At 40.4% G+C, this 24,184-nt stretch overlaps 1 protein-coding gene across 2 annotated transcripts in view; it reads left to right on the top strand.

Annotated features, from left to right (window-relative positions):
• The window catches only part of EFCAB11 (EF-hand calcium binding domain 11), a 144,738-nt gene that overhangs the window by 74,480 nt on the left and 46,074 nt on the right, over window positions 1-24,184 (top strand). The window contains exons 6-7 of one of the 2 annotated variants that reach the window (XR_011999208.1): window positions 504-593; window positions 2,442-2,718. The exons of the other annotated variant lie outside the window; for it this stretch is intronic. The gene's annotated coding sequence lies outside the window, so the exon portion shown is untranslated. Of the gene's footprint in view, window positions 1-503; window positions 594-2,441; window positions 2,719-24,184 lie in introns of those variants that run through there. 2 annotated transcript variants of the gene reach the window in all.

Here is a 24,184-nt window from a genome sequence, read left to right as displayed (position 1 = left end):
CTGACAGTGTCTAAACTCCTGTAATTGAAAAACCTAGCTCTTTTAAAATTCAGGTTCCCTAACAAGCAAGGCTAAGGCAAAAAGTGACATTTTAAAGAGATTGTTCAGACCTCCAAGTCATCCTTTTCTAAAAATGTCTTTTCTTCTTTCTGTGACATCTCTTCCTCCTTCAGATGCCCAGGGCTCACCTGCCTGTCTCTAAATCAACACCTCATTTCAAGAGATGACCTGTCTGAAGGATTTACATGGGCTTTATGATGCAGTTTTGAATCAGTCTGTTGCCTTCTCCTAAGATGTAAATGTGTGACCAGCTGTAACTCAAATTGCCTTAAGTAATAAGCGAAATCTGTTTGTTCACACACCTGAACCCAGGAGTAGGGAGATACACTTGGGTATAATTTGACTGGGGCTTGGGCTCCGCTCTGCCTCTCTGGTACTCTTCAGATTTGCCCTTGGCTGTGTCCTCTCCTCTGTGACTGACCTGACGCCCCTTGTGGTTACAGCACTGACTGTGGTATCTCCAGCCCCCACAGCCTGAGCTGAGAGCTGCTCTCCTCAGAAGGAGAGTCAGAAGTCCTGAGCTCCTCCCTAAGGTGAGTGGTGTCTGCTAATCTGAGAACCAGTCACCGTGGGCAAGGAGGTGGCATCCTGCTCATTGGCAGCACATCCCTGGAGCTTGGGTGGGATCCTTCCCTCCCAGATCACAGGGATGCTCCAGCAGTGGGGGCAGAGTCCAGTGGGTCCTAAGGAAGAGCCAGACAATGCTGATGGCCCGGAGGTATTTATATTTTAAACTTTTTGTCTACTTGTAGAATGTTAGAGAAATGTGGGCATCAGCAAGCAGATGGGAAGGGAATTATTTTTAGAGTGGATAATGGGACCATCCTGAGGGTCCCCACACCAGCCTTCCTCCTGATATTCAGTCACCAATCTGCTAGAATGGCTCAGGTTATCCAGTAATTGTTGTCTCTGACATCCCTATGTTGTCTCTGACATCCCTATGTTGTAGGCATTTGAACTTGGGTGTCTGTGACCTTCAAAACGGCTATGTGTGTGGCTGTGGTGGGTGGAATTCAAAAAAAAATATGTAGATCTGTTTGTTTAGGATAATTCCAGGATAAGATAAAATAATTATGCATTATTTAAAACTATTATTTTTAAAAAGTTACAATGTTCCTCATTGGATGTATTAGAATAACTTTATAAATTGGAGTTTGGCAGGAGGGGAGGAAGGTAACAAATAAGGCTTATTGGTTAATGAAAAGTTTGATGATCAACTACCTTATCTAAGTTTAAAGACATTTTTATTATTTTTTTTTAAGATTTTATTTAATTATTCATGAGAGACACAGAGAGAGGCAGAGACATAGGCAGAGGGAGAAGCAGGCTCCCTTTGGGGAGCCTGATGTGGGACTTGATCCCAGGACCCCAGGATCATGACCTGAGCCAAAGGCAGACACTCAACCACTGAGCCACCCAGGTGTCCCTAAAGACATTTTTAAATTCAGAATACATGAATTTTCAGGTTATTTTTTTTATGGGAATCGTTTCATTTCTGAGAATATTTACTTGTCTAAGTGATACAAGGCTATATTGAATTCTGCAGAAATATTTATAAATAAGGCAAAAATATATATATGTAGATATGGCTTTAAAATTTTTAATCCCAGTTCTTTTCTTCCCAAACAACTATATTTTGTTAGTATCACATAGATATTAAAATGAAAAGGTGAGGGGTACCTGGGTGGCTCAGTCCATTAAGCATCTGCCTTCTGCTTAGGTCATGATCTCCAGATCCTGGGATTGGAGCCCCATCCTTGGGCTCCCTACTCAGTGGGGAGTCTGCTTCTACCTCTCCCTCTGCAACCCCCCCTGCTCTTGTGCTCTCTCTCTCTCAAATATATAAATAAAGTCTTTAAAAAAAAAATAAAAAGGAACATACACACCCTCATCAGCAACGTTGGTGTGCGGGATGCCTCCTAGTTGCTGGGGATACAGAGAAATAAAAGGCATACTTCCTATGGTCAGGGAACTTCAGGTGATCTATTTGGGAAGAAAATAGACCATTTTTGGGAAGAAAATGGGCAGTTTATTCACAGCCCCATCCCATGAGTGAGATAAAATGAGGAACAATTGCTAGGGTGAGAGTAGGCTTGCAGAGGGTGAGAGAGGTGTGGGTATAGGCAGGGAAGGGAAGAACATCTAAGGCCTACTAAGTTTACATTTGTAGTTTCCTTTTATTCTGTTTTCCCTAAACTTATTATTAGAGCTCCAAGATTTTCTTTGCTGTATTGATATGTTCTGCAGAATTGTTAGATTTGGTCATATGGATCCCTTCCAGTCGTTTGTGTATTTTCTAACATTTCTATAATGATTTTGTATGATTCTTTCAGAATCGTTTTATAATGCTGTAATAATATAATTCTAAATTTCTTTTACAGTGATGAAGAAAGTATTGCCAAAAGCAAACTAGAAAACAAAAGTGTCAACTGTTCATCTCTTATGAAATAAATGTAGGAAAAAATACTCTTCTATAGGCACTAAAAACTGTCCCATCTACACAGTCACTGTTTTATAGCATCTTAAAACATTTGAGGCAAATGTTAAAATCTATCTAAAATATCAGAGGAGGGAAAACTAAGAAAAATATTTAGAGATTTTGTCCCTGTGATTTTTCTAATTAAAAAAAATGCTTTTAGTGTTTCTGTTATTATACTTTAAGAAATTAAAGTAATAACCATTAAAATTGAAGCAAGATGTGCTTTCTATTCTCTCTCAATCTTTACATGATTAAAATTAAGCTTTGGCATAGCTGTGATACAATTCAATTTAGGAAATATATATGGAAACCCTTTTGCTGCCACCTCCTCCATTACTGTGGCATCTACAATAACTGCCTTCTCATTGCAATAATTGTGAGATGTGAGCATTCCAGATGTGACTGCAGGGAAAAATAAAATTCACTATGAAAGGGAGTTAGGTGGTGGAGGCATCATCAAGATGATGGATCTTAACAATGTATTCGTTTTGACCCACAAAGGGGAAAGTCTTTCCAGGTTAGGGGTGCTGAGGTTGGATTCAGCTGGGCAGGTACTGATTCTTGGACAAGGAAGGGATATGATGAGAAAGGCATTTACTTGCTGCAGGTTGTACCATAGAATAAAGAAGTGGCTGGTCCACTGGAAGCCATTGCCACTGACTGGGGCCTAATTCTGCTTCAAGGATAAAGGAGATGGATATGTGAAAGGAAGGTCAAGTCTTAGAAATGTTATCCAGAAGGAAGAGGATAGCCTCAAAAGCTGATTGGATATTGGGAAGCAATGCTACGAGAATGACCCAGGTTAGCTCCAAGGGCTGGGAGCCTAGACAAGTAGGAGAATCGTGGTGTTATGTTAGCATAAATGGAGGGTTAGAAAGAGAAGTGGACCAGGAAGAGCTTTGAGAGGGCACCATGGTTAGAGGGAAGCCAGACAAGGAATGGTCAGAGGAGATCCAGGAAACTGCAGTTTCATGGGGGGAAAAAAAAGGGTGGGGAGGAGAGTATTTCAGGAAGACAGTAAACAGAGAAGTCAAGAAATGAAAATGAGAGTCTGAGTTTGATTTGGTACAGGAGAAGGACAAAAGTTTGACCTTTCAGAAAAGTGGTGAAAGTGGATGTCAGATAGCAAAGACCCTGAAAAGGTCTGTGTTATTGGTGAGACTGTAATACAAGATCCTTCAGCTATTTCCAGTAAAAACCCCCTTGAAGGAAATCCACTCCTTCCCTGACTAGTAACAAAATGCCAGCCTGTTATTAATACCTGTAGATTTAAAATGTACCTATTTTCACTGTAACTCAAAAACATTATTTTTACAAACCATTTGGAAATAACGTTTTTATTTTCTTTGATTCTTCTCTTTCAAAATTTTGCTTATCCCTCTCTGAGATTTATTTCTAGGTCATTGATTCAGATTCCAAAACTAGTATTTTCTATAAGCTTATTTTATGCCTACTAGAGTTTAAATTCAAACATTTTTCTGACAGTAGCAACCGAAATAGCTTCAAAGACCATTTTTTACATCCACCTTGCTTTTTCTTTGTTGATTGTATCTTTTCAAAAATGCCCCAGATTGATAGCTCCTGAGATAGTATGCTATAGTAACAACATACACTTTTTAGAATTGAGAAATATACTTTGGCCTCATTCTGGTTCTTGAAGACGCCTTTTACTCCTAAGAGGAGCCAGTCAAGAAGAAAGTACATTCAAACTAGAGTCACAGGAACTAGGTTCTGTGCCTGTCCTTGTTGTATGACCTTGGGTCAACATCTAGAGTTTTTCTTCTATGAAGTGAGAGAGTTGTAGTAGAGGGTCAGTTAGGTCTCTTTCCAATGGAAAAATCTCAGAATGCATGAATATACTACTTTATTCTTTAACTTAGTCTTCAAGCCTACCGAGTGGTATGATTCCACATCTGAAGGTGTGGTTGGGTTCCTCGTGTGCTCTCCCTTCCCTATCCCTAAAGATACTGTATCCTCTGCCTATGGTGACCATCATCTCCCCCTTACTGGGATCAAGTCTTATGCTTCTAATCTCATGGTGCCTATTTTCTGGGATACAGTGGCACCCCCAGCACCGAACACCTCCAGTACAAGATCAGGTGCTCAGAAAATGGGTTGTATTCTATTTTCTTTTCATTGAAATATAGCTGACACACAATGTTACATTAGTTTCAGGTGTACAACATAGTGATTCAGCAACCCTATATATTATGCTATGCTCACCACAAATGTAGCCACCATCTGTCACCATAAAATGCTATTACAATATCATTGGCTCCATGGGATCCCTGGATGGCTGGAATCCCTCAATGGCTCAGTGGTTTGGCGCCTGCCTTTGGCCCACAGCGTGGTCCTGGAGTCCCAGGATTGAGTCCCACATCGGGCTCCCTGCACGAAGCCTGCTTCTCCCTTCTTCCTGTGTCTCTGCCTCTCTCTGTCTCTCATTCTGTGTTTGTCATGAATAAATAAATAAAATATTAAAAAATAATACCATTGGCTCTGTTCCCATGCTGTACCTTTCATCCCTGTGACTTAGGTTGTACTGTATTATTGTTCACCTTTGTGTAGTGGAGAACCACCAGCTTAAGCATTGGAATCAATTATGGGTTTAAAAACATGGAGATTTCTAGGTCCCACTCCCCTGCCTTTGGTATTTGATTTTTGGGGATTGGACCCATAGGTCTTTTTCATGTAAGAAGCACTTATCTACCTTCTGTGATTCCTGAATGTCACATATAGTTTATATCAGTTCATCCCCAAGCTTGAGGATAATTTCTGGGAGAAATCAGGTGTATGATACATGATTGTGAATAAATGAGCCCCAGTTTTGAGATAAATAATAAAATGTTCTTTCTTTTGGTTGCAGATATGACACCTTGAAACCTTAAGTACTAATTCTAATTCACACCTCCAATAAGAAATTATATTTTTAGGGACACCTGGGTGACTCAGTGGTCAAGTGTCTGCCTTTGGCTCAGGGTGTGATCCCGGGGTCCTGGGATGGAGTCCCACATCGGGCTTCTTGCAGGGAGCCTGCTTCTCCCTCTGCCTATGTCTCTGCCTCTCTCTCTCTGTGTCTATCATGAATAAATAAATAAAACCTTTTTCTAAAAAAGAAATTATATTTTTAAATAAATGAAATTATATGAATGCCTAAATCCTAATTCTGATAACATTCAAAATTCATGCTTTGTTATCTAGGATTAGCTAGCTCTATTTGCCCATTTCTTACAACTTAGTAATGTCATTTGCTTTCATTACGACTTGCCTTATCATATACCTTGTTTAAAAATTTTTTTTAAAAAAGTCACAACCCACACTATCTTTTAGTTCTATAGCTCCAGTTTTTTAAAACTGTAGTTTCTTTTTTGGGGTGGGGGCCAGGAAGCAGCGCAGGAGCAGAACCAGCATTAACTGTGTGTTGTCTTATCACTCACAATTGTATATATCATATTTCTGTGCTCCAGAGAAAAGAAATTGAGGAAATTGTTTTTTAACTAAGGAAATTATACTATCCTGGTTATAGAAACTGTTACACGAATACCCTATTGACCTGAGTCTTAGTTATCTATTTTTGCACTATGAATTACCCTGATACTCAGCAGGTTCAAGCAATACACATTTAATATCTCACCTAATACCTGTGGGTCAGGAAACTGGGAGTGGCTTAGCTGGTAGTTCTGGCTCATATCTTCTCATGAGGTTACATTCAAGATGTTGGCCAGAGTCACAGTCATTTGAAGGCTTGACTGGGGCTGGAGGATTCATTTACAGGGTGGCTCACTCAGACACCTGATGATTTAGGGCCTGTTATTTACAGGGAGCTCTTTCGTCAGGGCTGCTTGAGTGTCTTCACAACATGGCATCTGACTTTGTCCACAGGAAGTGATCCAGGAGAGAGGGAGAGCACAAAGGAAGCCCCAGTGCCCACACTTACAGAGAGGGTTGTTAGGCCTCAAGATATTTGTGGACATATCTTAAAACCACCACAGCTTGTAACATAACACACCACTCTTTGCTGCCTTTGATACTGTCCAGGTTGTGAAAGCAACTGTGATCTGAGTTGTTTATTTCATTTCTTATCCATGAATTTCTAGTTTCCACTTTATTTTTTCCAGTCTCTACTTCCTTTTTATTCTCTTGTATGAGATAACAGATAATGTAAGATAATGAGGTTTGATGGTAAAAATCAAGTGTTAGAATCAAAAGACACCATTTTCTCTCTGCATTCCAGACTATAAGCTTTTCCTGTGTAGAAATCAATTCAGAACATATCTGCCCTGAGAAACCTTAATGGAGGTGGGAAGAAGTTTAAGAAACCTGTTTCCAGGTGAGCCAGTGAGTACCAATTACATAGCACTCGTGGATGATCCTAAGAGCAGATGCCCAAAATAACAAGCCTCCAGAGAGGAGCATGTTACAGTGAAATGAGAGCTTCTCCAAAAACAGAGCCAATGACCATCAGGTATCTTGTTGGTAGTTTTTTATCTGAACTTTCAGAAAGATAAGAGAAAAGCTAGGTCAATCTAAGTCCTAGTGGGGGAGGAGGGGTTCAAAATCAACCAAAAGGATTTATTAAGTGAGCCAGGTATCAGGCATTGGGTGTTTACCTAATTACCTCATTTTGAATAACTTCTCTTTCAGTTCTTCTCCATCATCCCCAATCTTCCCTTCTTCATGTACTTTCTCTGCCCCACCAAACTGAAACTCTAGGGCAGAGCTGGAAACTTCATCTTTGAATCCCAGGTGCTAGAGGTAGTACCTGGCCCTTTGTTGATGTTTATTGATGTTAAACTTAAGCCATATTTACAAGTAAATACCATTATCTTCCTTTTCTCTATATGATGGTATAACTTGACTGAAGGCAGAGTAAGTGGCAGGGCCTGGGATTCAAAGACAGGTCTGCAGTTTGTGCTTTATCACAGATGCTCTTAGGGGAAGCTTCCAGGAAGCAACTGTGTTGGGAGGCCCAAGGAGCATCCTTGCTCATCTTACCTGGGAGAAATTATTTAGGAGGTATTTCTGTGTTCATCCAAAATGAATCACTGTGGTTTAAGAGAGTCTGCAGGAAGAGTTTGCTGATTCACTAAAAGGATCCTAAGAATAAGCTGGCCTGTTGTGTTTGGGCTACAAGTGAATTTTTAGTGTTAACCTGATGTTTTTCTGTATCTAAGTGGAATGCTAAAAATTTCTCTTTAATGCTAAGGGAAACTCCCCTGTCTCTTCCCATTTTTTTCCAGACAGTCTACTCTGGCTAATGAAGGAATTGGAACATGGTATTTAGATAAAAAGTTGGAACTCAGTAAGTAAGGAGATTGTATATTACACCCCTTGGCCATACCAATCACTACTAAAAAGGGTCCTCCTTGCAAGAGTCCAGGCCCTAAACTAGGGGAATGGTGGAAGAACAGATGCATTCAAATGAGGTTTTCCACCTCAATTCATAGGACCCTAGTGACAGGATATGCAGTGGAGGGAAGTAGGGGCTCCTAGGCTTCTGTCTTGGTAGTCTGAGTGAAGAGTGGCTCCATTCCATGTGATAGGAGACAGATATAAGGGTGAGTGAGCAAGTTTGGGATTGATGATGCCATTGATTTGAAATGTGTCTGTAGGACAGCCCAGGAAGGTATTCCATTTAGAAATGCGCATCGAGGTCAGATGGTACCATGAAAGAGAAGCTGTCCCAGGATACCTGGGAGAGTACCTGGGTCTAGATGTCTGTCTGTTGATGTCCTGTTCATGGGTTGTTGGTCCAGAAAAGAGCCATTATCTCAATGTTCTGGACACATGGGGAACAATGAGTGACCTCCTACTTGTGGATGTAGAAGGGAGCTGCCACGTGATACTGGAGGACAAGGTGCCTTCTCCCTACCAGCTCTCCCATAGGCTCTTACACAGAACTTGCTTCTACTCATTATGATTTGACAATCTTAAATACCTCCCTTACTCCCAACCCCCGGTTTGCTTGTAGTGTTGTCTGTATCTGTTTTGAAATATCATTCATTTTTCTTTTTAAAAGACAGCCACAAATTCATGTTTTATTTTCATGGGAAAATACTTATAAATAAAAGACCATAGCTTGATTTTTCTATGTGGGTGTTGATGCGTTGTCATGAGATCTTTTCAATTAGTTGCTTACTAGCTGACTCTTGAATTACATTAGAGGTGCTGGCTGTTTGGTTTTTGTTTTGTTTTGTGTGTGTGTGTGTGTGTTTATTCAAAGTGTTATCTTGATATGTAATACACTTAACTTTTATTCTATAAATTTTCTGGCTTCTTTTTTGTGTGTTAATTTGATAGCATAATTAACGCGTCTGATTCCAGTCGTTTCCTTACAAATGCCGAACACTTCCATCTTTCATTAACCGAAATCATTCCTCTGTAAACAAATAACAATTGCAGATTGTTCTACCTTCAACCCTTTCTTATGAGGCTTTAAGTGCGTCTTTCGTTTGTTAAATTATAGTCTTTAAAAAAAAAAAAAAACAAAACTAGGTGTGACATATTTTGTCATTTGGTACAATGCCAGTAGAAAATAAAGGATCACTTGGTATATTTTTAATCTGGTTACCCCTTTTATTTATTATTCACTTGGAGAGCCAGTAGGACCAGTGAGGGGTGAGGACAGGCTCTAGTTCATACCAATTTGACATTGGCCTTGCTACTTCTTAGTGATGGGACTTGGGATAAACTGTGCCTTGGTCTCCTATACATAAAATGAAGAGGATAATATTTGTCTTGTGAATGATGGAGATTAAGGGACATAATGCAAGCCACACAATACCTGTCACATAGGTGCTCAATAAATGCTAGCAAGATCCGTTTTTATACAATAGAAGAAGCTCTCTTAGCCAATTCACCAACTTATAAGAAGCTTCCAGTCCCTGTGCAGAGCAGTCCTGCAGATGCCCACAGCATGTCGAATGCTTGTAATTGGGAGGCTTGTCTCTCGTATATTCATGCATTTCTGCTCCAACCAACTGATGTGTTTTTGTTCCCAAGCCTATTTGTATTGTTTGTTCTCGAACCTATCTCTGCCAGTTAAATGTGTTATTGTAATTATGTGATTTAACTAAATATTAGGCAAACAGACTATAAGTACAAAAGACAGCCACTATTTCTATAAAAATTAAGTTTGGAAAGACCAAATAAAAGTCACTAAATTAAAAAAAAAAAAAGATCTGAGGTTCCTAGACAAAAAGTAGGATGGTAGTTACCAGGGGCTGAGGGGAAGGAGGGAATGGGGAGTTTGTGTCAAATGGGGACAGGGTTTCAGCTTTACAAGATAAAGAGAGTTCTGGAGATGGATGGTGGTGAAGGCTGCACAACAATGTTATGGTTAATACATCCATCTGTACATGTAGAAATGGTTAAAGATCAGGGTCACCTGGATGGCTCAGGTGGTTAAGCATCTCACTCTTGATTTCAGCTTTCAGCTCAGGTCATGATCTCAGGGGCATGAGATCGAGCCCCATGTCGTCTCTGCGCTTAGCATGGAGTCTGAGATTCTCTCCCTCTCCCGCCACACACTCTTGTACTCTTTGCTTTCTCTCTGTCTAATAAATATACATATATACATATATATATGTATATATATATTTATAAAGAAATAGTTAAGATAGTGAATATTATGTGTATTTTATTCCAGTATTAAAATGTTTAGAAAAAGCTGTCATATTAGCTGTGGGTGAGATATCTATTAGATTACTGGGGGTGGGGTGCGGTGGTGGAAAGGTGGGGGGATATTTAGAGAGATTCTACATCTAGATATGTAGATTGTTGTCTAGTGGCCTTTCAGTTTTCATACTTTCAGGAAAACTAAAATGAGAAATCATAGGTAGTGCATTCTAGGTGTAGTTTATGCAGGAAAAGGGAGAAAGCATGCTGATCCCTGGACCTGGTCTCAAAGATGTAAGCTTTGCCATAAATCACAATATCAGGGAAGAAATGTATGCTTATATTTTAAATTTAAAATTAAACACATAAGTTATAGATGTGTCTTAGTTTGGGCCCTGGGAAACAGACTATGCACGCCAGAAGTTTGTTGAGGATGCTCCTGGGACCAGGCCTGTATGGGAGCCACAGGGGCAAGTTTTATCAATGACAAATTGCAACTCTGACTGCCAGTTCTGTAGAACATGCTGGGCCCTCCCTTCACCCAGCAGAAATATGGCAGACAGAGGGATTGGCACTTGTTCTACTGCACTGACCAGGCCTGGCTGTGGCCTGCCCCTGGGGAGGGTGCCATCACCTGTAGCAAGGCAGCTTCCCCTGGCTGGAGGTGAGGCCCTTGAGGTTGTCAGCTGGAAACCTGAGCAGGTGACACTTCCAGCAGCTGAGGGGTCTGAAGGCACACTATAGCATCCACAGCCTTGAATATTCATGTTCCCTGTTTCCTCTGTCTCAACAGACTTTTCAAAATTCGCCAGTTGCCTCTTGGTCCAGATAAGAGCATCTTCATGATTCTGAGCAATATTCTGAAAATCTCATTGTATTTGATCTTCTTTACATATACCAGTTGTCCCATTTGTGATATAGCAAGACTATGTGGCTTACAACTGGCAAATGTGTGTCATGTGTTTGAAGCTGAACTGAGGTTTGGACTCTGGACTTTTAAATACTTTCCAGTATGTATATTTGAGATTTATGAAACCTCATATTTTTGCCTCTTAAGTTTCTAGATGTTTAGGACATTTGATGATTTTGGGGGGTCAGATTCTCCCTTTTTATGCTAAAGGTCATCTGTCTCTCAAGCCCTTTATCTGTTACTCTTCTTATCAGTTACTCTTCCATCTGCCACAAGTAACTACCCTACCCAACCTTTTTCCTTTTACTTGAGCATTTTTCCTTTAGACCTTCATCTCTCGATCTTGACCCCCAGACTTTCAGTGTGAATGATGGCCCAGGATGTTCCAGTGATCCCCAGGATGCCCAAGTGTCACTTCTAGATATACTCTTCCAATCCTTAGAACAGTTTATGTAGTCGTTTTTGTTTATTAACCATCTTAACTATTTTTAAGTATACAGCGTAGCGGCGTTAACTGTATTCACGTTGTTATATGACCAATCTCTAGAACTTTTTTAATCTTCCAAAACCACAACTCTGTACACATTAAACAACTCTCATTTTCCCCTTCTCCCAGTTCTTGGCAATTGCCATTCTACTTTCTGTTCCTACAAGTTAGACTATTTGAGGTTCTTCGTATGAGTAAATTCCTACAGCATTATTCTTTTTTGACTGGCTTATATAACTTGACGTCATGTCCTGGAGGTTCATCCACATTGTGTTGGAATGTCCTTCCTTTTAAACACTGAATAATACTCCACTGTACAAGTATACCACATGTGTTTGTCCATCTATCGGAGGACAGTTGGGTTGCTTCTATCTTTTGACTATTGTGAACTACACTGCTATGAACATGGCTATACAAGTCTTTGTTAATCTTTAAATACACACTTTTTTTTTCTGTCAGCTTGCTTTGCCTCAAATTGTAAATGCTAAAGAGCAATTCTGAATCCTTTTGCAAGTGTGACCATAAATGGAGCACAAAGACTCCAATTACCCCACAGTGTCTATTTTCCTTTCGCGTTTTGGCACGTGCTGACATTTTAGTAGGAATACTATTCAGTCTCATTTATACTTAGCCCTTCATTTAGCCATGTTTTGTTGTTTCCTTGGTTTCAAATTTTATCTCCTTAGGTGAATTGGGAACTGAAGCCTTTCATTTGACTTGTGATCTTGTACATTCTGGAAGCTCATACATGTAATCGTGGAACAGATAAAGCAGCTGGAGGAAATCTTTCCTGAACAAAACCCAAGTGGGGCATTTGGGTGTAAGCCAAGATTCCAGCAGCTACAGAGGGAGATGTGAAAAGGCTGCCTACATTACAGCACCAACAAATCACTTCAGGCCCGATAGGAATGTCCTTTAGGTAATGATCAGATAGAGGGTAGGGACCTTTACACATTTAACTGCCTGGCCACAAAGTAAAGCATTTACTGTAACCTCCCAAGGTCTCTCCACCAAAAAGTTAATTCTATAATCTACCTGAAGGAAGAACAGTATTGTGAGTGACTTGGTGGCCTCAACATAAATGGAAATTCTGAGTCTGCTTAGTCTAAACCCAGCCTCCCACTAAGTTACTATGAGGTCCTAGGCAAGACACTGTGTCTCTAACTCCCTAGGGTTCCATTCCTCCAACCAAACTTCAGATCTGTAATGCAAATTTAGCTACTAAACAATAGCCAATAATAACAAATGAAGTCCTATGTTAACTGCCTCTTCTTACAGGAGAAATATTATTGTTCAAAGTGGTCTAATAATTAAGTAAAATTTCACTGGACATTTTGAAAAGATTGGTTATTCATTTTATACACACACATGCACGCATATATACATACATACATACATATATCCGGATTGACACATACAAAAGCAGAAGTTTGGATGAAGGCAGATTTTTTAAAAATGTAAGGGAGTGTTCCAAATTCTTAACCATTTATTAGTTCATTCAGCCAGTGTTACCAATTAGCTAGAGTAGTACTTTGCAAACATTAGATGCACAAGAGACACATGAGGGCTCTTTAGACATCCTTTCTGGGTGCCTGGATGACTCAGTCAGGTGCATTGACTCTTGGTTTTGGCTTAGGTTGTGGTCTCAGAACTGTGAGATTGAGCCCTATGACCAGCTCCCCACTCAGTAGGGAGTGTGCTCGGGGGTCCTCTCCCTCCACTCCTCTGTCCCTACCCCTCTCAAATCAATAAACAAATATTAAAAAGAATCCTTTCTGGGGCCCATCTTCAGAGTTTCTGAATCAGGAGATAGTGTAGTGGGCCTGAAAAATGTGCACATGTAACAGCCCCCCCACCCCCCGAGTAATACTGATATTGCTGGTATGCAAACCATACTGTGAGTATGACAGGTGTGGAGACACTAAAAATGCCAAAGTGAAGAAGACACAATCATGTCTATAAGGCAGATAGGATTCATATGAATTTTCTACAGTGTGATGAACCACATCGTATCACTGTGTGTGCATGCACATGTGTGCTTTAAAGGCATTGCAGAGAATGCAGCACCTACAAAGTTACAGAGAACTGAAATCATATGACATGTTCAGGGACATAGAATTTGCATTTCCAGAGCCAAGAGCTCAGAGCTGGCCCCTGGGTGGTGTGGGGTAGAAGGGCATGGAGGTGAAGGTAAACATGCAGTGAGGAAGATGCCAAGAACTAGGTAGAACTCTGATCATAATGGGTCTGTGCAGCCTAAGGAATTTGGTTGTTTCCTTGACCTGGTGATGAAGGGAATGAAAAAGAAACATGGAGATTCACAAGAATCACAATTCTCACAAGGATTCACAAGGAATCACAAGGGAAACATGGAGATTCACAAGGAATCACAAGGAGGTAGAGTGAACAAAAGTATAGAATTGGGCCAAATATAATTTAGTTAATCCAATAATAATCTTGCTGAAATAACACTGCAGTTGAAAGTGAACCTCCGGGCAGCCCCGGTGGCTCAGTGGTTTAGTGCCATCTTCAGTCCAAGGCCTGATCCTGGAGACTCGGGATCAAGTCCCACATCGGGCTCCCTGCATGGAGCCTGCTTCTCCCTCTGCCTGTGTCTCTGCCTCTCTCTCTCTCTCTCTCTCTCTCTCTGTCTCTCATGAATAAAGAAATAAAATCTTAAAAAAAAAAAAGAAAAGAAAAGAAAAGAAAGAAAGAAAGAAAGAAAGAGAACCTCTCTGGAGTCTGGTTTCTTCAGTTATGGTAATTGTTTTGTACACCAGATGGTGATTTACATGTTCTTCAAAATCACCTGTTTTCCATTGTTTTTGAGATTCTTTTTCCATCTAATGACTACTCAGCCACTTGTCCTTGTCCAAAATTGTTTATAGTGAACAACTGGACTACAAAGATATTAACAATAAAAATATCTTACAAAAATAGGCTTTTTTATTACAGAAGCAATGCATGCTTACTACAAAAAAACTGTAGACAAATAACAACAACAACAACAAAAACCCTAACAACTCCCATAATTACATCTATTATTTAGAAAATCACTGCTAAAACCTCTGTAGACTAACCTCCTGGGTCCTTTTCTATATCCATGTGCACTTTTCCAAATTGAAATAGGGTCATACCATATGTTCTAAAAACTTGCAGGACGTGTTGAAGCATTCTGCTGGTTGTTGGACACATGCGCAATTCCAGCTTGATTCTCATTGTTTGACATTGGGTTTGCCAAGTATCCCCTTCGATGGGTGTGTCTCCACAGAAAGGTGAGGAAGGGGAATCAGCCAAGCAACAATGGTGGGGTGGAGGGAAGAACATTCCAGGACCAAGCAGAGACCTAAAGTGGGAAGACCTTGGCACCTGAGGAATGGAAAGTCTTCCGTGCAGCCCAGAGGACTGCAGGCTTCAGAAGTTGAAACCTTGCTGCCAACAGCCTGTACTTGGACTTCCCAGGCAATGATCGGCCAGACTTAAGTTACTCCAGAAAAGGGTAAAGAGAGACGAAACCTGTAGCCTACCACTAAACAGTATTATTTTCCAACCAGATTGTTTTAACACACTGTTGTTTTTACCAACTTGATTTTGACAAAGTTGTTTTTGGCAAATTGCTTTCCATCCAACTATCCAGATCACAATTAGCAGGATTGGGGGGCTTACTGGATCCAGCGGTGTGCTGGAGCTGGCTTATGCAGGCTCCCAAGCCAGTTCTGCCCATCTTTGCCCCCCTCACATTCAGTGATGTCCCCCTGGCAACTTGAAATCAGCAAAATGTACAAATCAGGAGATTTTCCTCCCCTGCCCCGTGAAAACCATTTCCCCAGTACACCACTAGATGTAGCTGAGTGAGACAGAAGAAAAGCAAAATAAATGTCCTGGGTTTCAGCTTGGGACCCAAACACTGAAGTGGTAAACCAATGCTAGCAGCAGTCACTTTGGAGTCAGAAGGGCCAGGATTTGAATCCTGTCATTTTCCTGCCACTTCCAGCAGGGTAATTAACTTCTCCAAGCCTCAGGGTTTTTTGTTTTTGTTTTTGTTTTTGTTTTTTAATGTGTAAAACAGGGTCACTAATATTTAACTTACAGATTAGTTATAAAAATGGATCCTTGAGAGATAGAAGCTATTATGATGATTACTGTAATGAAGGAGGAACATGAGGGCATTAAGTTGATTTTGTAATTTGAGTTGAAGTTTGAGTTGCTTTGGGAGTTTTAAGTAGAGAATCCTATAATAACAATCACTAACATTATCGAGTGTTAATTACATGCTTCTCCATGCATTATTTAATTTAATCCTCAAGAGAACTCTAAGAGGTAGATACAAGTGATATCATTACCCCCATTCTGTAGTTGAGAAGCCTGAGGCTTAAGTGAGGTAACTGGTCAGTGCAGACAGGAGTTGGAATGCAGGCTTATCTGAGTTCAGAGTCTGTGTTCTTAACCAATGTGCCTATGGGGTCTCCACTCAGCAGGGGCATCTGGGCTCCATGGTATTGGTTTATGAATCCTATGAGTTTTTGAAGTCCTAGGTTTAAATTCAGTCATGCTAGAAGGCTCTATACAGTAAGAGGAGTATGAGGCAGCTCTGGTATTTAAAAGGCAAGATGAAAAAACAAAAAAAAAAATAAAAATAAAAAATAAAAATAAAAGGCAAGATGAGAATTTAGAAGAGGAAGCAAATACGGGGCTCTTGAGTGGCTCATGCAGGTAAGCATCCAACTTGTGATCTCAGGGTCATGGGATTAAGCCCCACGTTGGGCTCCGTGCTCAGCTTAGAGTCTGCTTGAGATTCTTTCTCCCTCTGCCCTCCCCCACATACATACTCTTGCTCACTCTCAAAAATCTTAAAAAAAAAAAAAAAGCAATGTCAGTTTGACATGCCACAGGGAAATCAGAAAATGTAAGAATTAAAAATGATTCCTTGGATTTGGCTATATGAAAAGCATTGATAAATCTCAACAAAAGCAGTGTGGGTAAAAGATCATGGAAACAGAGGCCAGCTTGCTTTGGGTTAAGGAGCGAATTGATGAGGAAGTAGAGGAAACTGGTGTAAACTACTTTTGGAGAATAAGATGCTACAGAAGTAATTTGGAATCCAGGGAGATATTTCACAACATATATATGTGTTGGGAAGAAATAGTGAGTAGAAGTGAAGGCACAGGAACATGATTGAAGAAGCCAAGTCCTTTGGGAGGCAAGAGGAATGGGATACAAAGCCTGATTGAAGAACTATGACTGGGTCCATACTGGGTTTGGGTTTTGTAGGCTGCATGGGATAGAAGAAGAAGAAAGCAGAGCATTGAGGATGATGGTCCACATAGCTAAAGTCATGGCATCACGGGCTCTAGGCCAGATAGAGAATAAGTAAAACCAGATAGGCATCTGTAGACTGAGAGAATGTTGTGTGGCCAGGGTCCTAGGAGTTCCAGAAGATATTGAAAGGCAGTTGGGAATCACAGAGCAATAGAGCTATAAGAGTAGGGGAGCTGTGTATGGTGAATGGGATCTTGATACTGGATAATTCACATGCAGAGAAGTTCTATGTAGTTGACAAAGCCCCTAGTCTAGCATAGAAGGTTGGTCTCGCAGCAGGTTAGAGAACTTCACATTCATCAGCATTGAGGAAATCAAGGGACTCTAGGCCTAGAGTTGTGATTGAGACCTGACATCGGTATCCTCTTGAGTCTTCACCTGATAAGACTGCATCGTCTCATAATTCTTTGTTATTCATCCAGATGTTTATGCTTAACAGTGTCCCTCCCAGTTAGGGTGTAAACACTCCTGGTGAAGAGTGACATATTCTTTAATTGGTGCCCGAGAAATCTGATTGAATCTTCTACTATGTCTCAGGATCCTCTCCCTGGGATGGGCAGGGAATGAATATAAAAGTCCTAGGTTCATTTCTTCTCCCTTTAGGAGATGCACAGCTTACACTTTCAGAGCAATAATATGAATAAGAGTAGTTGTCATTTGTTAAGCACCTGCTACATGCCAACTACTGTACTCAGTACTTTATGTAGATTATATCTTTATAGCCTTATAACAGCTCAACAAGATGGGTAGAGATTAGAACACTCCCTTGCCCAGGGTCACTCAGCCCATAAGTGATGGAGCTAATATTCAAACTCAAGCAGTCTGCCTCCAGAACTTCAAGATCCTCACTATGAAAAACTGCCTCTCAGTGCCTGGGAGACCCAGGTCAGCCTCATGTTGGACATCAGTGTATCCCTGTTTGTGAAGGAAGAGGAAAGTAGCCACCCTGGAGATCCCTTGTCCTTGTCCCATAGACACACTCTTGGAACTAAGGCTCCTGACTGGCCTCTATCTCTTCATTGTCAGCCTGCTTCCCTCTAGAGCATAACTCATGTGCCTTTGAGTAGCTATCACCCCTGTGGTTCTGTTCCCCCCCCTCCCCCCGACAGTGCCCCTCACTGCCAGGGCCAGCGTGCAATGTCTTCCCAAAGCCACCTTGAAGTTAAACCTCTGAGCCCTTCTTGCAAGGGAGCTGAGGAATGACACAAAGGGCATTTCATTCTATCACTGACTCTTAGAAATATTGGAAGGTTGTTTCACACAGATAGATACATTACTGTGATAGAGCTTGGCTATTCAAAGTACAAGGAAGCCTTAGTGTAAGAATGTTCAGAAAAGTAATAGAGGTGTACAAGGAGAAGAAAGCATTTCTTTTGTAATGACAAAAATGATTTGTTCAAATGGGAAGGACCTCCTTGTAAATCATATTAATTTGCTTCTAAATTAATTTGCTATTTTTTGAAAGCTGGTTTCAGCAAATGATATCTTGTCCTGTACATGCCCAGCTCCAACTTTTGAATTTAAAAGATGCATTACCAAAGTCTCATACTTGAATGAACTTCTAATGCATAATCAGAAAGTACTGATGGAAGAGAAATGGATGAGCATACATTTTTACAACTGTTCTATGTTGGGCATTTCTTTTAGCATCTATTCATCGACCAGTAGACTTTTTTATTTTGATCTGTATCTTTAAAAGTAAAAGGATATTTCACGTTATCTTTCAAGAAGAAAAACAGCAAAACAGTTTTGTTTTACTTTCAAAGTTAGGTATCTTCCTAAAATCACTCTGTACCCAATCCCTCTAATCCCCCTGCCCCACTGCCTCCTCCATTATGCAAGACACTAAGCAAGAGCTAATAAGAAGTTAACTTGGAGGGACACCTGGGTGGCTCAGTGGTTAATGTATCTGCCTTCGGCTCGGGGCATGATCCCAGAGTCCCGGGATCGGGTCCCACATTGGGTTTCCTGCATGGAGCCTGCTTTTCCCTCTGCCTGTGTCTCTGCCTCTGTGTGTGTGTTTCTCTCATGAATAAGTAAATAAAATCTGTAATTTTAAAAAAGAAGTAAACTTGGATAGTCTACTCCAAAATGGTCCAGAAAAAATACCAAGGAGGATTTACCCTACTCCTTACTATGGGATCGAAGGCCAGAAGGCTGATATCCAAAACTGGGTCCCATAAATAATAACAAAAATGAAGCCGGGGAATTGAGTTGCAACCAGGATTTAATTACAGCCCAGGTCCCAGCACCCATGGGTTAAGGCAAAACCAAACATTGGGTGGGAGGAAGCAACCAAGAAGTCCCAGAGTAGATAGCAGAAGAATTAGCTATACAGAAGGTTCTCAGGATGGAGTTAAGACCAGGGCCTCCACCAGTGTTGTCACAGGCACCCAGGCTGGCTTCTGTCTCCTTCCTTGTGTCATTCATCTAGCCCAGAGGTTCCCGATGGGTGGTCTGTGAGGTCAAGACTATTTTCCTGATGCTAAGGCACAGTTTATCTTGTTTCACTCTGTTGACATTTACATTGATACTACAAAAGATATGGTGCATCTTTTTATGTTTAAAACATAAAACTGCATGAGTTGTTTTCCCTATTTTTAACATGATAGTAGCACCAAACTGTACCTAGTAATCATTGTATTCTTTATCACTTTGCCCTCAGAGTTTAAAAAAAAAATCACTTTCACTTAAGAATATCCTAGTGAAGCAATAAGAATTATTTTATTAAATCTCAACCCTCAAATACACGTCTTTTTAATATCCTCCGAAGTATACGTACAGCATTCCTGTTAACATGCTGAAGCACTGTGGTTATCTCCAGGAAAAGCTCTTGCACAATTGTTTAAATTGAGATCTGAACTGGCTAGTGTTTTAATGAAACAGTATTTTTATTTGAAAAATGACTGACAAACTCTCATTATTCAGACTTGAGTATTTGGTCAGCATTTTCTTAAAAATGAACCAAGTGAGCTTGTCATTTCAAGAAAAACAACTGACAGCGTTTGTTGCCAATGATAAAATTCGAGCTTTCAAGTGAAAATTAGAATTTGGGAAACTTGTATCCACCACTGTGAGCTTGACAGTTTCTCAATACTTAAAGACTGTTCTGGTGAATGCAATGGTGATATTAACAAATGTGATTTTTTATATTGTATAATGAAATGTGTTAACATTTAGAAGATCTGTGTAACTCAGTGAATTAATATTTTTTCAGACAACCAATGCCTGATGTTACAAAATCATGCTTGGGCAAAAGATCTATTGAAAATACAAGATATGCCACTGGAATTTAATGTAACAAAGTATGAAAAGTTAATTGATAAGGTTTCAAATTCTACATTGCAGCCGGCCTTTAAGAAGCTTCACTTAATTGAGTTACAATGTAGTATCAGAAAAGAATATCTGCAATTATCTGAAAGGACTACTTACCCTTTCAGCTACATGTCTGTGTGAAGCTATATTTTTCTTTGCACACTATACCCATATCACCACAAAGGGAATCCAGAAGCAGATAGAGAATCTAGCTGTAATTTGTTAAATAATACATTGAAAAGACTGCACAAATGTAAAATTTCTTCTCACGGTTTTTTGTTTTGTTTGATTTTGGAAAGTTTAGTCTTCATAAAAACAATTTATGTTAAAATGCAATGAAATTATTGTCAATTTTTATGAAGTAAGATTTTGAAATTTTCTGAGCTATAATTTCTGGTGTGACAAATACTGATAAATGAAGCCCATATAAACAGAAGTTCTTTAGGATTCCCAATACTTAAGAGTGTAAGGGAATCCTAAAGCTACACAGTTGTGAGAACCACTGATCTAGTCCCTACCATGACCTGGTCCTAAGCTCGTGCCTGGGTCATGTGGTATACTGCACATATATGTGGACCTTGCCCCCAGAGAATAGTCACCTAAAATCAAACAGATAATTCCCATGGAGTGTGGTAAGTGCAGTGATAGGAGAAGCAGCAGGTGATATGGGAGCATACTGCTGGAGCACCTGGCCCTGTCGGGAAGACTTTCAGCAGGAAGTAATGTTTCTTGATTCTTGAAGGATGAATAAGAGTTAGCTAGGGGAAGAAGAGCAGTTGATTGCTTTGGATATATAGAAAAGCATGTACAAAGGTCTCCACACAAGAGATCATGGCTTCATTGTTGAAATGAAAGAAGTCGAGTGTAATTGGAGCACACAGCAGAGGGGTGACAAGATATGAAGCTGAGCTAGAGGACAGCAGCCAGAGTATGAGGGGCTTTTGTGAGATCAGGTGTGAGGACCTCCTCCTAGGAGAAATGGAGCATCCTGGAGGGTTTTAAGAAAGGAGAGTGACATGGGGATGCCTGAGTGGTTCAGCAGTTGAGTGCCTGCCTTTGGCCCAGGGCGTGATCCCAGATTCCTGGGTTTGAGTCCCGCATCGGACTCCTTGCATGGAGCCTGCTTCTCCCTCTGCCTGTGTCTCTGCCTCTCTCTCCTTGTGTCTCTCATGAATAAATAAATAAAATGTTTAAAAAAATAAAAAGAAAGGAGAGTGACATCAGATTGCATTTTAGACAGCTCTCTCTTGACCATAGAGAATGGACCTCTAGAGGTGGGGGGACTGGTTCGGGATCATTGTGGCAATCAGAGAGTTGATGGACTATGGTATGGCTGAGGTGTTGGAGAAATGTGGGTGGATTTAAGAGGTATTTTCATGGTGAAGTTTACAGATCTAGGTAAATAGATTGGCTGCAGTTAGAGAAGAGTGGGAGAGGCATCAAGATTGAATCTGGGTTTCAGATTTCACACCTGGGAGTAATGATAATGTTCATTGACAGAGGGAATGTAAGAAGTACAGGATTAAAAAGATGGATGGGGGATCCCTAGGTGGCTCAGTGGTTTAGCGCCTGCCTTTGGCCCAGGGCGTGATCCTCGATCCTGGATCTAGTCCCACATCGGGCTCCCTGTATAGAGCCTGCTTCTCCCTCTGCCTATGTCTCTGCCTCTCTCTCTCTCTCTCTCTCTCTCTCTCTCTCTCTTTCTGTGTCTCTCATGAGTAAATAAATAAAATCTTTAAAAAAAAAAAAAAAGGAGATGGATGGATTCCATTTGGACCACTTCGGGCTGTCCAAGAGAAGACCACTCAGCATTTAGATATGGAGTTCTAAAGTCACGGGGGAGGCAGAGCTGGACTAGACACATAGATTTTGAGTCATCAGCATATGAATTGTAACTGAAGCCAGGGGCTGAGTAAGATCTCTCAGGGAGAGAATTTAAACAAAGGGAGACTGCCTAAGAGAGAACCGTAGAGAATACCAACAACGAGAGGATGTACATAGGTGCCCAAAGAATTAAAGGAATCCAAAGACAGATGTGGTTATTGAGATGGCGGGAGTCAAGTTTCAAGAATGGAGGAAGGATCAGTCATGACCAGTGTTGTCAAGAGGTCAGTAAGATGAGCACTAAGAGTATCTTTTTGATTTAGCAACAAGGAAGTAGTTGTTGAGTAATTGACTCTATCTAGAACAATGTCAGTGCAGTGGGAGGCTCTCAATAGCTTGAAAAGTGAGGAACAAGAGAGGAGAGAGGGTTGGTGGAGGGGAAAGGGGAGAAGATTGCAGAGGGTGTGGGAGACGGGAAAATGGAGAGAGATTGACTTGAGAATATTATAATTCTGTGGGGAGGAGCCCATTAGAGACAGAAGGTTGAAGATACAAGAGAAGGGGAAATCAGAAGAGCCAGAAGGGCAGGAGATATGGAGAGCAGGTGGAGGGAAGCCAGGTCTCCAACAGGGAACCATGCTTCAATCAAGGCATGATGTGGGGAGAGCATTAGCTGAAAAAACTGAGAGCATGGAATAGTTTAGAAATGGAAATTCCAGGGCACTTAGGTGACTCAGTTGGTTAAGTGTCTTGATTCTTGGTTTCCGCTCAGATCATGATCTCAGGGTCATGAGATCAAGCCTCATGTCAGGTTCCATGCTCAGTGTGGATCCTGCTTAAGATTCCCTCTCTTCTTTTGGCTCTCCCCTACTCTCCCTCTCTAAAAAAAAAAAAAAAAGAAAAGAAAAGAAAAGAAAGAACTGGAAATTCCATGATGCTCAGTGGAAAGGTTTAGATGGAGAAGAACAGTGGGAGTTTGGGTCAAAGGAGAAAAAACACAGAGCGGTGTAAGGAAAATGAAAGATTGCAAGGCCACAGGGGCTCACCAGAGTGACCAAGCTTACAATTATGAGGAGGCAGGCAAGATGTACCGAGAGCTGTGTCTCGTTTTCGATATTGGTAATTTAATTACAGCAATCTTATCTTTTGATACAATGATGCGTTTTTATATCACAACCTAAAAATTACTCTCAACAATAGTGATTTTTTTTTTTACTGAAACATTATTTTATGGCCAATTCAAATTATACTTATGTTTTTCTGTTGTTTACTTTTATGTTCACCAGGTTAAATCTTCAGTTATGCTACTGCCATTAAGAGTTTCCTATGTAGAAAAATCTATTCATTATGAACACATTTATTGCTTCATTGAGTTGCCTATTTAAAATGCAGAGAACCACAAATTAAATGTAGTGCTTTTCCATTTAAAAAAAAAAGCGGATGAATGGGTACTATTTTCTTGAATACATCATGTTTGTCTTACATAATTAACAGTCCAGATTCATAGGCTAACAGATGCCAGTTCTTGCTTGTTTTGATATTTGTTCCTTATTGAAAGGAATGCTTCCTAAGACTTGGGTGTGCCATGTTCTGCATCAGAGAGAATGATAAAGCAGATGTAATAGAGACAGTCGCTTGTAGGGGTCAGCTAAGTGGTCAACAGAGAGGTTGGTCTCTAAAATCTATTTCTCTGGGGCTAATTATACAAAGTATAAAACAATTTCTTCACTGAAATTGTAAAATAAAATATCTCAAGCAGCTTCCATATAAGATTAACCCATTAAATACTTCCAGATTCTAAGTCTACAGCCCTCTACTCAGTATGCATTGTATATAGAACTTTGGTGTTTGTTTCAGATACTTTCTTTAATGACCTATTCTAATGCCTCTTAATATACCTGTGTTGACTATGTGTAAGTGTGGGTGATAGTGTAGTACCAGGGCACCGTTAAATGAGCAATCTGCCATTAATGCTTGGTGGATCTGATCTGGAGGTCAGTTTACTTTTCAGTTTATTGTTATTGTAACCCCAAAGGGGCCTTGTGTTCCAACTCTAAAGCCATATAATGGATTCTCCTGTTGGTAAAGCTGTAGCAGGCTAATGGAGATAACTTCGTCTTTGATATCACATGATACCACCTAATCCTACAAGGCCCACAGCACTATGATCTCT

The sequence above is a fragment of the Vulpes vulpes genome, unplaced genomic scaffold (assembly GCF_048418805.1).
Source record: "Vulpes vulpes isolate BD-2025 unplaced genomic scaffold, VulVul3 u000000644, whole genome shotgun sequence".
NCBI lineage: Eukaryota > Metazoa > Chordata > Mammalia > Carnivora > Canidae > Vulpes > Vulpes vulpes.
This window is presented reverse-complemented; position numbering and strand designations above follow the sequence as displayed.